The sequence below is a fragment of the Anneissia japonica genome, unplaced genomic scaffold, assembly GCF_011630105.1.
Source record: "Anneissia japonica isolate Jap-2015-1 unplaced genomic scaffold, ASM1163010v1 scaffold287754_len4335492_cov202, whole genome shotgun sequence".
In the NCBI taxonomy this organism is placed as follows: Eukaryota; Metazoa; Echinodermata; class Crinoidea; order Comatulida; family Comatulidae; genus Anneissia; species Anneissia japonica.
This window is the reverse complement of record NW_022705543.1, coordinates 1,035,683-1,042,246: the sequence shown is the minus strand read 5'-3', so window position 1 is coordinate 1,042,246 and position 6,564 is coordinate 1,035,683. Positions and strand designations below refer to the sequence as shown.

Below are 6,564 nucleotides of genomic sequence, written 5' to 3'. Positions count from 1 at the left end.
TTAGGAATTGGAGAAATCTGGAAAACTAAATCGAATGAAAAACATTAAATTAATACTAATACTCAATTTCATCTAAACATTGAATGTTCAATTTTAGAACACAAATATGTAATCATATATACCAATATTTCAATAGCTGAGTTATACGACAGTGACAATAAGGAGGTGGTTGGCGCAGTGGGAATGGTTTGATTTCCAAAACTTAAGGTTGGGGTTTTCAATCCTTTATATACATTGCTTCAGTCCAGTATCAACGGGTACCAGCATAATTACTGTGAGTGACATGCGGTGTACCAGCATCACACTCTTATCCTCTTCACGCTACTTGAAACTTGGATAAGCTTCAGCCTATTAGTACGAAGCCCCTAAAGGGGCATGGTTAGAAAAAATACTGAACTATTTAACGAAACAAAATAATAATAATAATATTTCGTTCATGGGGTGGAAGACTGTTCCAGTATCTATATACTGTCTTGGTTTGGCATTGACGGTTCATTAGCGATGCTGCAGTTGAACGTCGGGCTAGCCTAGGCCCTGCTCAAGCTGGTCATAACGTTTGGTCTTCATCTTTAATTGAAGAGTGGATGTATGCTCCAAGTGAAATAAAATGTAAAAACAATTAAAAAAAAACGATGTACAATCATTAAAGGTTGACTTGCGGAGCACAAATTTATTAAAATGTAACAAAATCAAAGGGATATTTCGATAGGTCCTGCTATTTTTATCAACGTTAAAGTAACACAACTTGGGAGATTTGACACATACCGTACATAAAGAATAAGAAATGGTATTAACCAATCAGAACCAAGTTCAAATGTAAAAACAATGAAAAAAAACGATGTACAATCATGAAGGTTGACTTGTGGAACACAGATTTATTAAAATATATCAAAAGGATATTTCGATAGGTCCTGCTATCTTTATCAACGTTAATGTAACAAAATTTAGGAGATCTTACACATGAAGAATAAGAAATGGTATTTACAGAGATAACAAAAAAAAACAAAAAAAAAAGTAAGAAAAACCATGAAAAACTTACATATTAATAAACACTTAGAATGTAGGTAGACTGGAGCCTTTACCGTACGGCGTTTAAATACTAGGTGTTGGAATGAGTCCGAAAGGCCTGCCGTAAATAACTGGGGTACTTGTTGATGTTGCATTAAATTCTATTGGCTTGGTATTTTAGACTAGAGATACGAAGCTATATTCTGCACGGAGACTTCCCATTTCGTGTATTCACTATATGCAAAGTATATATAGGCCTGTTACAAGTGTTGGTCACCATACAATAGTTATACTAACTTTCTGGGTGTGGTACCATTAGGTCAAAGTTTTCAATGTTCCTTCATTGATAGGCCTATGTTTAATTAGTATGGACTTCGGTTAATTTGATTATCTGTCTTTTATTAAGTTATATCTATTTTAAAAATTTAAACTTCTATGATTGATACAAGAAAGATCGTAAGATCAAAGAATACATCAACATGGGGTCTTTAGTGACCGTCAGAGATATTCCTTCAGATTTTTCGTCGATTTTTAAAGTCAAACAAATTTACATAACAAATTGATGATTACAAAAAAGGTCGTAGGTTCAAACAATACCGTACAAGATGAATCTTCTGATGTCCGTCGTTTATGTAAGTTTGACAAGTATACACAAACTTTATTAAAAATATTGTTTTAAACCATGGCACAAAATTAATTTAAGGGAGATTAAAATGAAAGTTGTAATATAAAAACATATAAATCAATTAGTTATAAAAGTTGAAAATGAAAGTTCTAGCCTATGACAGGTTGAACGCAAGGTCAACCCAGTCAAAGTAAAAAAGGAAAAAAAATCAATTGAACTGATCTGACAGAATAATCATTGTACTTAGAAAATGAAGATTGTAGGCCTACATACTGCACCTTGAATTAACCATAGACCTAATATTAAGTTGAGTGCCACCAAGTACCTCATTAAATAATTAGCTTAATTACGTCGTCTGGACAAGCCACTTCCGCACTCTCTTATGGAAGTAAAAAAAAGATCAAAAATAATCAGTTAGACTCATCTGACAAAATGTTCCTTGTACTTAAAAATGAATATTGTAGGCCTACACATTTAGGATTATGACGAGTCCTTTTTATATTCTAATGCCCCATGTTTTTTAATCTTAAAATCCAATAGATAGACTACAAATTATGTCGACTATAAAAGATTATAGGCCTATATACAAATTCAATATTGCTGTTTAAATACAAAGTAGAGACGCTACACTTATTTCTCACGAATTTCTCACTTCCTAAGCCTCATATAGAGAATTCGCTGATAAAAAGCATCTAGTTATTTATTTTATTGGGATCAAGAAAGGAGCGTTCACGTCACGGCCCTGTTCCTACCAATCATTTCACCACTACACGAGGAGAATCATATCGAGTTTTTAGAACTACAGTAATTCGACATGGCTTCATAGAGTATGAACTCCTGAATAGACTCGGTAAGAAGATTTAATTTATTTACGAGGATCCCTGAATGTAGAAGCGGGTAGCGTATCGGTTGTGGCTTGGACTCCTAACCTCGAGGTTGGGGGTTCGAAACTCTCGCTGTGCAAATCGCTTGTGTCCTTGGGCAAGGCACTTTATCTACGGTTGCATAGATATCAATAACGATTTGTGACGATGACAATTCACTTGTTCAACCGAGTTATATGTTACAAAAAACACATTCATATATAATAAAAGGTTAGTCACTGAACTGTGCTCAGTCACAACACTTGCAGCTCGCTAAAGTCAGGGCCCCCAGCAAATTCAAATACTTAAAAAAAAAAAATAAACCAAGGCCCTTTCCAAGCCAAAGTCTGCCGAGTACTTGGTGGTATTTTTATTATCCTCACTATCGCCATTTTACGTTTCGTTCTCAAAACGCACATGTTCAATCGAATTTACGTGCCGTCAAAATATATTGCGGCAGTAATGCGATAGTGTGACAACATTGTTACGAATTATAGCAGAATGGCCCCGGAAAAAATGGCCCCAGAAAAAATGGCCCTGGAAAAAATGGCCCCGGTAAAAATGGCCCCAAAAGACAGGTAGGTAAAAATGGCCCCAATGAAAAATTCGGTAATAGAAATGATATATATTTTTTTTAATCTTCAAATATTTAAATACTGTATAAGCAAGAATTGAATCAAGAAATAAAAAATTGCCCTCAATTATAAAATTCAAGAAAAAAAAAATTAATAATAAATAAATAAATAAATGCTGTAAAATACCCTGTAGTGAAAATTTAATTAATAAATCAACATAAAGAATATACATATTTGAGAACTAAAATAAATTATTTTTTAGTTCCTATGAGTAGCTCTGGGAGTAGGTCTAAGTATTTTTTAAAATTATTAATATTATTACTATATTTGCGGTCAATTATAAATATTATTATTATTATTAATGGCTCTGATGGGAGGCTCTAAAACATTGATTCGGCACCAGTTTTGAACGACGAACTTGCAGGGAATGTTATAAACCATTTTCATGAAATTTGAAATAAAAATTTCCAATAACGTGGCGACTACTAACTATGGGGACTTTCAGAGGCCTAGCATTTCGCAGTACGTATTACCATATTAAAGTATGGTATATTATAGTGTAGTATATAGTATAGTATATATATTAAGTATTAAATATCTATTTTTTTTAAAGAATTGGAACTTCTGGATGGCCAGAAATGACACTCTCAAGACTGTGACAGGCATGTCACATTTTTATTTTTTTATTCCGACGACCTGTCAAATTGGGGGAGGGGGTCAAGATGTGGTTTGGGATGTATGTAATTTTGTAATCTAATACACTGTGATTGTGTAAGTGACAACTAAGTACAATTCAATTGGTCAATTTTTTTTTTAAAAAGATTTTTTATTGGTTGAGAACCTATGCTGTAGCCAATAAATAAAAGCCTTTTGTTTTGAAATGCCATATAAACAACATGTCTAAAAGTCGAGGTGTTATTTATCTCTTGTTTATTTGGGAATAATCATCTATTTTATGGAATAAATAGAGTTCCTTCATTATATTAATGTTTTGGTTTGTTTATTTAGTTATGTAATCAGAAACTACAGTTACACCTTATTTTACGGGAACCTTAATTTGTTTATTTGTTATTTCATTTGTTTTATGAAATGACAATAATAATAATAATAATTAAATAATAATAATAATATTGGCAATAAATGGTTAGAATACTGTAACTTACAAAGCAACTTTTAAAAAATAGTAACATTGCATGCGTTAAAAAAGATGCTTTTAAATTAGTATTAGAAACTTTTTAGTAGGAATACATATATACAGTACACTAAAATGTACAACAGTCAGCGAGTTCGTCAAGCAAGGATTAATAAAAGTCTCGCCTTGGGTAGCATCTTTTTAAAGAAAATAATTAATTTCATGTAAAAAAACAAAGTTACTGATTGATTAAATAATTCTATTTTAAATAAGAAATGATTATGCGCAGTTAAGGCAACATAGGACAACATTTAAAAGATCATTATATTAGTGCTACTGAAACTCTTAATTATTTCAAGGTTTTATCTAAGTGCAAATCCGAGTTTGATTGCTTAATTAAACAAATGCTTTGGATCAAAGAACCGAAACCTACACTTAACAAACAAACTGATTCAGTCAAAGCCAAACTGTTTATCTAGTTAATCTGCTAAGAAGGGCTAATTATTGCTAAGCTTCACTGTGGCCCCACACAGTAGGCCCTATTGATATGTAAATTAATTACTTACTTCCTGTCACTGCTTGGTATTTTTGTTTTTAGTTTTTTCCATTTACTTGATCTTGAGAATGGTTCCCTGATGGACCCGAAACGTCGATCTTTCTTGTCATTAAATTTTGTTTTGAGATTATGTTCTTAATTGATTTAATAAATAAAAGCCACAAATAATAATTTGATTTACTAAATTTCATTATGTAAAAATAGTTATGCTTTAACATAGATTAAAAATATGTTACGCCTTACTTATTTTTAATCTATGGTCTTTTTAAATAATTTTCTTTTTTATTGGAAATTCCGTAGTGCACAGTAAATTTATCAAAACCCATTAGGTTTACAGTAATATGAAAAAAAAAACTTAGTTTATACAGAAATAGTATCTAAAATGATCTCAATTTCTAAAGTTAAAGCAAAAGATCAAATCTAAACACACAATATTAGGCAGGATGTATTTGTTTGGAAAAGAACCCACTCTTTTGTGAAATTAGGAGGGTATCTTTGAATATTTTATCATTGAATGTTAATTCTTGCAAAAAGTAAAATGTAAATGGAAATTTGTTTTATGTTAGATTCCTTTTAATAACTAAATTATTTAAGATAAAAAAAATGTATATATTGAATCAAGAAAATCAGTTTTAATACAGAATTTGATTATTGGGGCCATTTTTACCTACCTGTCATATGGGGCCATTTTTTCCGGGGCCTTTTTTTCCGGGGCCATTTTTTCCGGGGCCATTTTTTCCGGGGCCATTCTTACCGTACACCCATCAAGACCCAGTACGATGTGCTACGGTGAATTACGGTTGACCACGAAATTTAGTACGGCGCCATTGCGGTTTTTAAAAATTAAAAATTCGTGCTCAATCGTAGCAAAAATCGTGAATGTGTGAAAGGGGCATTATGATGCTTGCCTTCCAATTTCAGGATTTTTTTGGGGGTGAAGTCGGGCACTCAATGGTTCACCGGATCCGAATCCTCTCCCTGGTTCTGGTTCTGGTGGGTAAAGCCGACCTCTAAGGACTCGATTGATAGGAAAGGTCCACCATGTGAGAGCGCTAGACGACGTGACGCCGTCTGTTGATTGTCGGTATAGCAGCCTGAACTGATCGTCATTTAAAACGATCTGTTGTGCGCCGCCGTCGTTGCGTTCTCCATATTCTCGCCGGCCGACGACCGTCGGGCGCAGTGAGTGGCCGGCTTAACATTTCCGTTAAGTTACAGGATTTTTTTCTCACAAAAATAAACTTGACCCCCCAAGTCTCAAATGTAGAGCATCGTGTGTCTATGGTTGTCTTGTGAAGTTCAAGTAGTATGGCGATAAGCTGGAAATTAACTTAGAGTGGAGATAGGAATCAACCAAGCTTAGAATTAGAAGATAAGCTATAAAGAATCGTCAAAAAAGCAAAGGAAACAAACGTGTGAAACATGAGGGGCACCCAGTGAACGGATTTGTAAAGGTCTCTCACCAACTAAATAAAATATCTTATCGATTTTGATGTGATAAGTTCAAGCACTTTTCCGTCTTTGGCGCAATAGAGACGTATGATTATAATCATGCAAGAAATTGGATTATATTGGAAATAGTCTCATAATTATGTCCAATTAGGCCTGTCTCTTATACACATCTAGATGTGTATAAGAGACAGGCATAGATTCTCAACCAATAAAAAATCTTTAAAAAAAAAATGACCAATTGAATTGTACTTAGTTGTCACTTACACAATCACAGTGTATTAGATTACAAAATTACGAACACCCAAAATTACATACATCCCAACCCACATCAGGCCCCCCCCCCCCCACAATTT

General features: G+C 33.3%; 1 long non-coding RNA gene across 1 annotated transcript in view; it reads right to left on the bottom strand.

Moving 5' to 3' along the window:
* Positions 1-6,564, bottom strand: part of LOC117105806 — an 11,090-nt gene continuing 4,526 nt past the window's right edge. The window contains exon 3 of the long non-coding RNA XR_004444947.1: positions 1-25. This is a non-coding gene — a long non-coding RNA (uncharacterized LOC117105806). The remainder of the gene's footprint in view (positions 26-6,564) is intronic.